Below are 10,749 nucleotides of genomic sequence, written 5' to 3'. Positions count from 1 at the left end.
TAAAAGTCTTTGCTCCAGAAAGAGATCATTGTGATTGATGTCAATACGAGGGTTCATATCGTTGTTCTGTCCGTGGATCACATTGATTAAAAAAATTAAATAATTAATCGCAAACTGGGGAAGAATTCATCTCAATTAATCACATTTTTTTAATTACAGTATTTTGCCAACCAATTATTTTTTGCAAATAATTACTACATGAAATTACACACCAAGCAGCACATTTAGAACATGATTAAGACTGTCAATAAATTAAAAAAAATCTGATTAATCACACTTGTGAGTTGTGATTTATAACTATATGCAGTTTTAAACAAAAACAGACCAGAAAGAAATGTTTTCCTTCATTTTTGAATGTTGTAAATGTTAAATTTATCAAGTGTTACATGTGATACTTTAATGTTCACAGCCCTAATATGTGTATCTAAATCAATATATACATATGTTCACACACATAACTTTTTTCCTTGAACACTCAAATTCTGACATCCTGTACTAACATTTCTGTGAGCAGAAAACTTACCAAATTATCCAAAAATGACATAATTTATACATTCTATACGTATTTACCAATGTTTTCAATAGATTTCATCAAAAGATAAAAAAAGCATCTTAATTCCAAAGACTTTAATTTTCCTATTATTTGCTGTAGTGGGTTTCATGTGGATAAGGTTCCGTTTTTGCAGCGTGCATTCTGAATAAAAAAAAGTACTTTTGCATTTTTTCCTTTGGACTGATTATAATTGACTTCACATGTTACATGAACTGCTGTCCTGACTGTGGTGGAGATTCAAACACTTCCTGCAGGCGAAGCAGCGACACAAAAGACAAGACCGTCACAAGAATGATCTGATAACAGAATACATGTTCTATGAGGTCGTTCTTGTGTCCTGCAGAACCTACTAAACTCCACAAGCAGGTCCTCCGCAACAGGCTAAACTGTGTTCCTCATGACTGCCAGCTTGTAAGTCTGATTGTTTCAGAGCTAAGAGATCAGAGAGGAATATGTCACAGAAAGTTACAAGACAATGTAAGTGACAGCTGTACGACCCTTTCAAAAACACAAAGTATTAATGTAACTCTCAGATGATGGTTCATTCTGAAGTCATTCTCTTTTTTCGTTTTTTCTCAAAGTTATTTTCCAATCAATGTCCAGATGAGTTTCACCTGATCAATTATCTAGAATCAGCCTTGCAGCCATTCACAAAATTACTGAAACATTTCAAATCTGAAGGAGACTCAGACTTGTTCCTGCTGAAAAACCTAAATTCATGTTCATCTCACTGCTTTTTATTCACATCATTCATTATCTTAGAGTTTCATGAGTATCCATGTTGACCACAAGATGTCATCTTTTGATTGGTTGGAAATTTAGTTTCTGGAAATTTTCCAGCCAATCACAGTTTTGTCTAGGGGTGTTAAATTAGTAATTACAGACAAATTAGCACATCGTTTTTTTTTTTAAAGAATTATTTGAATTTTTAAAGCCCCACTCCGATCAAACTGATTTATTGTAAAATTATGATGGTGTTTTAAGCCACAATTAATAAAAAAAATAAATAAATAAACTGTGTTTCTTTCTAGGACATATTTTCTCCAGAGCAGCAGTAGTTCAGTTGTAGTTGTAGGAGGAACTGTTGACGCATAAGGCTGCCCACATATCCCATCATCCCTTTGTTTACTCTCTCTTGCTAGCTTACAGCCCCTCTCACACCCCAATCTAACATTAGCTGTGCAACAAAAATGGTGACAATCCCAGAGAGATCCAGCCGTAAAGTTTAGATCCAGATTCCAGCTCAGAAGAGCAAAACAAAGACGTTCAAGGATCTATTTGCATCTGCTGCACATGCACTAAACCCTCATCTGTTCCTAGTGTCTAGTTCAGGTTCTGGAGAAGAGAAGATGGTATCTTCACATTGACTGCAGTCAAATGAGCCGCCGTTCACATTTCTGTGGTCAAATCAGCATCACTGGATTTTTTTGTGTGAGTTTCATCCAATACTTACGGTAGCAGGACTGAGAACGCTGGAAAATCTCCACCAGACTCCACGGAGCTTCTTGATGTGACCACGGAAATGTGAACGGCGGCTCATTTGACCGCAGTTGGAAAGGATTGTAAATCAATGAAAGAGCATTTTGATGTTAGCTTTGATTATTTTATCAAGAACTCTGAGAAACCAATGATTGAATGTATTGATCACAGTCAATAAACATTGGAGAATTAGCTAAAAGAGTCTTTGGTGAACTGGAAGGAGAAAGAATCAGGATTTTGGAGGAAGTTCTGTCCATGAAGATCTTCACTTCCTCCTCCAGCTGACATCTGGATCAGAACCATACGGCTGGACATTACCCAGATTGATGGATGTTTTTATGTAGCAGTGGTGAAGATTTATGCTAGAGAGACACAGAGCTATCATAATCAGACAGGGGGGATCAGGGTTCAGCTCCTAAAGCCACGCCCCCTCAGAGGAAATTTTGGAAACAGAGGCTTCAGATCAAAATGAAAAATGTCTTTAATACATTTAGGTTGAAAAACTTCATAATCATAATTAAAACACTACTGGGAACATTAAAAATAAAGTGTCACAGAGGGACTTTAAAGCATTCGGATCTTTGATATTGATGGTGTCTGGAAGTTATTTGACAGACGTTTTACCCTCGGTAAGGATTTCAAAATAAAAGATTAAGACAGTCCCATGTCATTGTTCTTCTGCCTGGAGCCCCCAACCTGATAAGTTCACCACTGACAACCAGCTAAGATTTGAGCCAGGACCTCATTACATTTTAATGTTCTTTAATTTGATCAAACTCACAAAAGATACTTTTATAAAGATGCTTCTGCTTTAAACAGTTCCTGTCTGTTTTCATCGGGTAAAAAACTTTTTCTCCTGCAGTTCTGTGTGAAATCCCATGATGAGTCCTTATCATTACAAACCCTAAAACAAACAAACTGACAGAAGACCAGAAGAAACATTTTACAGGAAGGGCTTGAGTTGCAGAAAATAACTCTCCCACAACATCCGGAGGACCAAACCACCTACAACTGTGAGCGTGCTCGCCCTGTAGCGCTGCAGATGTGACGACTACTTTTTATTCTTGAAGTATTGGACATGAATCACACATAAGATGGAGCAGCTATTTCCACCAGGACATTTTCTGTACTTCTATTGCTAGAACTTTCTCGCCCTGACCTTTTCCTGATCTGTATTACTGCCTCCGTTCTGATCCCAAACAGGAACGGCATTCTCTGCATTAGGATGGGTCAAATGTCCTCATTGAGCCTGATATCATCTTAACGTCCTTGATTACTGTACAAGTGGGTCTAATAAGCCTTTAAAGAACACACTCTCACAAGTACGGATTTCTCCTTTTCTTCTCCCAGGAGGCCAAACTTTCTACTTCAATCCAGCTTTTCATCAAATATATTTCAGGAATTCTTCATTTTATTTATTCATTCATTTGGTTCACTTATCAAAGCATCTTTCATGCTTTAAGTCCATTTGTTTTTTTAGTGTAATTTTGCATGCGTCACATTGTTTTCAGTGTCCTGATAGTCAATCAAAATGCATTCAGCTCCCCAAATGTACACAGTTCTTTGATGAGAACTTTTCTACAAAAGTTTTAACTTTGAACATAAAAGAAAAGGGTGAAAATGTTCTCATCTGTTTGAGAAACATGGATAAGGTTTGAAATAAGGAGTTTCACTGCCTTAAAACATCTACAATTATTGTAAAAAAATAAGGAAGATGAATACTTCAAAAATGTATGGATCCCCTAAAGGGACAGAAGTACAAAGAAATTGTACAGGTTTCTTATCCGCACGATTAACCCTCGTTTATCGGGGGGATAGGTTCTATAGATAACCTGTAATGGGGAAATCCTCAAAGTACAATAAAGGATGTTTAACCCTTTAACGCTGGAGCTCCAGTGTTTATGTTCTTTGATTTACTGGAACTTTTCAGGCGTTAATACGATCAATGTAATTGAGCCGCTTTTCTCCTTCAGAATTACATTGATCGTATTAACGCCTGAAAAGTTCCAGTATGTTATGAATGAATTAGAAGTTATTCAAATTCTTCAAAAACTTTGTGAATTTTGAAATCACCAACTACAGTAATTTTTAAATAATTTGGCATTGAGTTGTTAAATTAGCATTATCCTAGCTCATTTGGGTCATTTGGCATCTACTGAGGTTTTTTTTTTAAGCTAATTTGGAATTTATCCAATAGCAACATGCTAACATTTTTGGCTAATATTAGTTTGGGTTTTTGAATATGGGTTTTCATACTTATTTGGAAATTAGCTAATATTTATTAGCACGCTAATGATTTGGGCTAATTTGTTATCTACTGAGGTTTGAAGGCTACTTTTGAGTTTAGCTAATATTTTAGCAACAGGCTAACATTTTTGACTATTTTGGCATCTACTAAGGATTTAGGGGCTATTTTGGAGTTTAGCTCATATTTAAGCAACCCATTACATGTTTTGGGAAAATAAGCATGTAATGGGCATTCTTAAGCAAACTTACAAATTTTTTTTCAAAAACTGAAGCAGTATTTAGCAGTCTTGTCCAGTATTTTTGCAAATTTAGCATTTTGCAAATATTTTTGCATATCCAGCAAATCCCTTCAGCAATTAGAGTAAATTGCTTCTTCAGCAAAAAGCTTCAGCATCTCGAGCAACCAGATTCAACAAAAAAACGTTCACACTCGCATTATCACAGCATTTCAGTTATTATTGAGTTTTTTGTCATGTTTTTAGGCATCAATCACAGAAAAAGTTATCACATAACTATTGTAATATATAGTAGCATGTCCTTTGTTGTTTCATTTTGTTTGCTTCTTCACATCTCTGCCTTTTGAGGGTCTGATGATAAGTCTGTGTGCTCTTTTCAACCTGTTACTATGGAAACGCCTGATTTGAATAGGATTCCTCTTTATCCTCCTTTGATCGTCTCATTCAATCGGTTTCATATTAGCCTCCAGCTGACAGAAGTCAATGGATCCAACATGAGTGAGATAATGAGGATGATCAGACTTGCAGCTTCGCTCGCTGACACCAGCTAACGTGCAGCTGCACGTACTTTATCAGACTTTTCTTTTAACGATCCGCTGATTTTCCAAACCTGAAGCTTCTCCATCTGAACCAAAGTTCTTTGAATGTGTTTTTGACCAGGAGAACGAATGTTTCTGTGCCTAAGAATATGTTTGGGGGGAACCTCTTGAGGCTGTGAAGAATGTTCATGGATATGTGAACGGATCAAGATACAAGATTATAACTTTAGCCTCTATGTGTCTTCAATCCCTGAACAGCAACACTGATGTGAAGCAGAATGAAGATGTCAAACAGAACCCACTGCAGTCATTCACAACTCCTTTAGATCAAAGGATCTTTAGGAGTGACGCTCTTTGTAACTCTTGTGTTAACTTAGACATTTTTACAGTAAGAGTGGGGTCATCTGGACCCCATAAGAGAGCAGAACAACAGCTCCTATTAAACCAGGGTGTCAAACTCAATGACACAGGGGGGGCAAAATCCACACCACAGAAGGGCCTCTGGTCACTCGCAAGATGGAGCCAGAATCAAACTGTAGCTGGAAAATCGTAACTTTAGCCGGTTGCGTAAGTGGAAATTTCCAGAACTTTAGGAAATCATTTCAAAGTTATATTTTTAAAACCTTTTAAAAAAAAAAACAGCTTTTACGCTTTTGAATGTGAATAAACTGCAACTGTTTTTTTTCTGTGAATCAGCAGGAAAAAAAAAACAGCTAAAAGGGTCGATAAAAGAGAAAAGAAACGGGAAAAAGGTCAAAAGCTAAAAATGATATATTTTTTTGCGTCCGGCTCCGGCAGGGGGAGGGACTTCAAGCTATTAATTTTCGGGCGCCATATTTTTTTTCTCTGTAGCCAGATTCTCTTGAAAACACACCTCATGTCGCGGGCCGAACAGGATAAACAGTTATTGAACACACTAAAACTACATTTTTGAAACTTTTTAACATAACTATGAGTCAAACAGACAGGAATGTTATCCCAGAATAAATCAACTTAAACATTAAATAACTTTCAATATTTTACTTTCCATAAAAATATATTTTGTCAAATTTATACAAGTTAAAAATAAGATAACATCGGGCCGTTAAAAGGGAGACTTTGACATGTGTTTTAAACAGATTCTCCAAGCAGTATTTTATATAACATATTCACTGTACTGCATCAGACTGGAGACCTGTCCAGGGTAAACCCCGCCTTCGCCCATCAGTAGCTGGGATAGGCTCCGGCACCCCCGCGACCCCGAAAGGGACAAAGCGGACAAGTAGATGAATGAATGAATGAATATTCACTGCATCTAATGTCTAAGAAAAAAGTATTTAATTGTATTTTACTTTTTATAGGGATTATTGCTTTCCTGCTCCACTCCAGCATTATTTCCTTTTCTTTAAAGAACTGAACTCCACAGTGGAAAGTTGCTCCTCCCACTCTGCATCCTGTTCTTTTACCTTAAAGGTAGACGATATTATTAATAGTCCAGACTTCACAAAAGTCCCCGTCTTCATAATTGTGCTACGTTTGTCACGCAGGATGTTTCATGTACTCCTGCCAGTTGATGAGTGAGACCAGAGTTCTGTCGTTTGGTCCAGGTGAGCTTTCACACCTGTCAAACCAAGAGGACCAGCTCTGGATCGGACCAGAACCCAACCTGTCAAACTGTAACTCCTGAGGTGTGATCAGTTTGTGACTTTAGGCGTTAAAGCAGGTGTTTGAGGCCGGTTTGTTAATCAGAGCTGTCACTGCTCCCTCTGAAGGAGAGACTAACATTCCCTCGGAGATTCTGACGTTTCCTCCCAGACTAATAGAGAGCTCTCAGGAAACTGAGTCGGTCCATTTAAAAAGAGCAGAACCTGCGTGCTCATTTTCTGCCAGACATGTTTGCGTTCTGATCTGGACCTCCTGCGGTTTCCCATCTTTGTGTTCATCCAGGTCAAACCCGAGCAGCTCAGAGCATCGAAAGACACAAACATTTAGAAAATGAGCCGCTTCCTGTCAGGGCCAACGAGGTCGCCACAGCAACAGCCAGTGTTATGACATCAGTGAGACACAGAATGAAGGTGGGCCACATTTCTTTCATCTGTGCCAGGTTAACGAGTTTCTGACCTCCATCCGTCTCCTCCCTCCTGCTTCTTCTCCCAGCAGGCGGTTTGTTCTTGTTGTCCTTGTTGTTGATGCTCAGCAGCTACATGATGTTCTGCAGCGCAAATTGAATTTGATTGCAGTTTAGTATTCAGTCAGTCGGTTGTAGCAGCTTTAAGCAGTCTCATAAAGCAGGATGATGTCACACGAACCCACACGCCTTTTTGACTTAGTGGACTTTCACACAATCACCACAACTTCAACCCGACTCTCACCAAGAAACAGATGAATACATCAGACGGAACACGAAGAATCCACATCTACTCTGAAAGCTCAGGGAGCAGGTCCAACACTTCAACCATAAAGATGTGTGGAGTAAGTTTAGTGCTCATCATATATTAATGCTTGGTTCACACATTTAAGTGTTTGAGTTTTATTTGGTTCCAATCCTTACCCTTAAAAATAGTCTGAAAACAAGTCTTCTGCTGAGCATGAGAAGCATGATGACGGTGTTCACAGACGCTGGTACAGTATGTCCCTGTCATGCTACATACACCGGCATGTGTGGCGAGCTCAAGAGCGTGCTAAACATTCGGTCTTTTAGCATACAATGTTCACAGTGGACGCCAGTGCATGTCTTCATGGTTAGAAGAGGGGTGGTGAGAAGCGTCAAAGCGGTCCAAATCTGGTGCTTCTTGCTCCAGGATTTTTCTTTCTATTCTGATACATGAAAGATGCATGAATTTTGGCACAAACCGCAATTGTTAATTTCTCTTTCATGATGAATTTTCAAACATTTGGCGGTCCCTGACTTGTCAACGTTCAACATGTTTACCTTTTGATCCATGCACTTTGTATGTAGAGTTCAAAAACTGACTTAAAGTCAGCATGAAAAATCCACATTTTCAGCTTGTAAGTGTATCATACTGTCCATTCCTCACTGTAAACAACCCCAACAAGGTATTTTGTTTTTGTTCACTCATTTCTGAGTAATCCTCTAAAAACCTGTGGTCTCAACAGCAGCCCCTCCCATGCCCACGAAAACGAGCTCGTCCTCAAGAGCTTACATCACAAGGTGAGAACCGCACCTCCAGGAACAGTCTGCTCCGCCCCATAGACTGTAAAAAATAATGGACTGAGCGATCAATGAGGTCCCCCATTGGAAATGCATTACTTCCTCTCCTCGTGAAAGTAGGCCGCCGCTTTCACCGTCACTTCCTGAAACTGATACCGCCATTTGCAACCAATCTTCAGCGATTGGTCTGAGTCATAGCTGAGTCATCGAATCTACAGGAAGTACTGTCGCCAATCAGGAGTGAGTTTATTGCAACCGTCTGCCTCTTTCCACGCCTCGACCACGAGACCGGGGATGTAAACAGCTTCTACTTTAATAACGGCGGCTCGGGAGAATCGTACAAGTCATTGTTGAAGCCTTTGAGGGAGAACCATTCCAACATTTGATTCTGTCAGCGGTCCTTTTGGATTTACTTACATTTATTCCTTTTTGTTGAAATAAAAGGAGCATCTGGATGACGCCGAAGCAAAACGGTGCATGTCCCCTGTCAAAGAATATTCTGATGAAGAATCTACAGGACATGATGGGATGGATCCTGACCAGATCTGACAATGGCACAAGCAGATGGAGGATATAGGATATCTCAGCAATGTGATAGTTTTTTGGCTAATTTAGCATTTACTGAGGTTTTTTGATCTAATTTGGAGTTAAGCTAATATTTTAGCAACAGGCTAACAATTTTGCTAATCTAGTTAACAGGAAATTAAGGCAATTTTGGAGTTTAGCTAGTATTTAAGCAATGTGTTAGCTTTTTGGCTAATTTGGCATCGACTAAGGTTTTGGAGTTAATTTGGAGTTATGCTTCTATTTTAGCAACATGCTAACGTTTTATGTTAATCTAGTTTAATTAGGAATTAGCGTTTTCTAGATTACTAGAAAACGCTGGTGTTTAATAGAAAGTTTGTGACCTTTAGTTTAAAGAAACTTCTTTTTGTGGCTGCCAGAATACATCTGGTTAAGAAACATATTATATTTAAAAATGGTGAAGTAAAGTGTTCAGTTTTACATAAAAAATACCACATTTCCAGGAGTTTTGGATAAACGTCATTTCACTCCACCATCACCTTCACTTTGAAACAAGAGCTAATAGTCTTTTGCTTTTGTTTTCAGACATTCACAGTTATATTTTTCACCTTCACTCATTGAATTAATTTTTTGTCTTTCTGCATTCCAGAGGATTTCTCCTGCGCTCCTCCACCTTGTTCTCCACCAGTAATGATGTCATGTCATGGTCTGGACCCTGAACCACCATCACCATCTACTCTGAGGTTTATTCTCTGTACTTTGGATTTATCCCAAAAATTCACGATGTCATCAACTCAGAGCCTAACCATCAAAGGTTATGGATTTATTGAATCTTTCTACATCAAAACTGAGCTAAATGTTGGCATTAGGAAGATCTGTCCTTACTGAAGCATTCATTTAATAAAGTGTTCCTAATGCAATAAATCTGCAGTTAAGTTTGTTTCCTCAAATTAAATGGGATTAAACTATTTTACCACACAAACAATAAAAACAGCTGCTCGTTTGGTGCTTCTGAAAACTAAAAAAACTAAAACTTTTCTATTCTTGGTTGTGGCAAAGCTGGATTTTCTGCAGAAACTGACAAAAGTGGAGATGCAGAAACTCCACTTTATTTCTAAAACACCTGTTTTTGGGTTTTTTTTTTTTCATTTGACTTGCAAATGCACCTAAATGTTACCAAATATTTGCTTATATTTTATTTAAAATATCATTTGGTACAATTTATATAGAATACAGTGGCTGTAGGAGTGAATTCTCCATCTCTGCACCTCTCTAGCATCTTTGCACACGTCCCGATGAAAAACAATCCACTTCTTATTATGAGGGGCCGTTCAAGACATTATTTATTCTGAACCATTCACATTCATACATTCTTGCTCTCACATTCATATATACTGTCTTTCGCATGCATATATTCTCTTACACATCCATACATTCTCACTTGCGCATCCATACATTCTCACTTGCGCATCCATACATTCTCACTTGCGCATCCATATATTCTCTCTCTCACATGCATATATATATATTACCATACACATACATACATTCTCACTCTCATTCTCACTCTTAAAAAAGAATATATGTATGTGAAAGACAAGTATATATGTGCGTGAGAGCAAAAGTATATATGTGCGTGTCAGTAAAAGTATATATGTGCGTGTGAGCAAAAGTATATATGTGCATGTGAGGAAAAGTATATATGTGCATGTGAGGAAAAGTATATATGTGCATGTGAGAGGAGTATGCATGAAACGGAAGGCACTTTGCATGAAACGGAAGGCACTTTGCATGAAAATTAAGGCACTTTGCATGAACCGGAAGAATCCGTGTATCATTCGTTCTTTCGTTTTCAATTTAAAATCGGAAATGAAAAAACAAAAAACCAACCTTTTTTCTTTTTCCATTCAAAATCCAAAACGAAAAACGACCCGTTTTTCGTTTTTTCGTTTTGCGCACCAAAACAAAAAAACGAAAATCGGATAACGGGACTTTGATTCGTTTTTCGTAATCTCGTTT

At 38.1% G+C, this 10,749-nt stretch overlaps 1 long non-coding RNA gene across 2 annotated transcripts in view; it reads left to right on the top strand.

The window, feature by feature from the left end:
- Positions 1-9,650, top strand: part of LOC112138074 — a 16,223-nt gene extending 6,573 nt beyond the window's left edge. The window contains exons 1-4 of one of the 2 annotated variants that reach the window (XR_004949115.1): positions 6,414-6,506; positions 6,581-6,640; positions 6,981-7,108; positions 9,380-9,650. This is a non-coding gene — a long non-coding RNA (uncharacterized LOC112138074). Of the gene's footprint in view, positions 1-6,413; positions 6,507-6,580; positions 6,641-6,980; positions 7,109-9,379 lie in introns of those variants that run through there. The other variant, XR_002917702.2, reaches the window with a different exon arrangement.
- The last annotated feature ends 1,099 nt before the right edge of the window (positions 9,651-10,749 follow it).

The sequence above is a fragment of the Oryzias melastigma genome, linkage group LG14 (genome assembly GCF_002922805.2).
Source record: "Oryzias melastigma strain HK-1 linkage group LG14, ASM292280v2, whole genome shotgun sequence".
In the NCBI taxonomy this organism is placed as follows: domain Eukaryota; kingdom Metazoa; phylum Chordata; class Actinopteri; order Beloniformes; family Adrianichthyidae; genus Oryzias; species Oryzias melastigma.
Note: the sequence above shows the minus strand (reverse complement) of the source record. Positions and strands in the feature narration are given on the sequence as shown.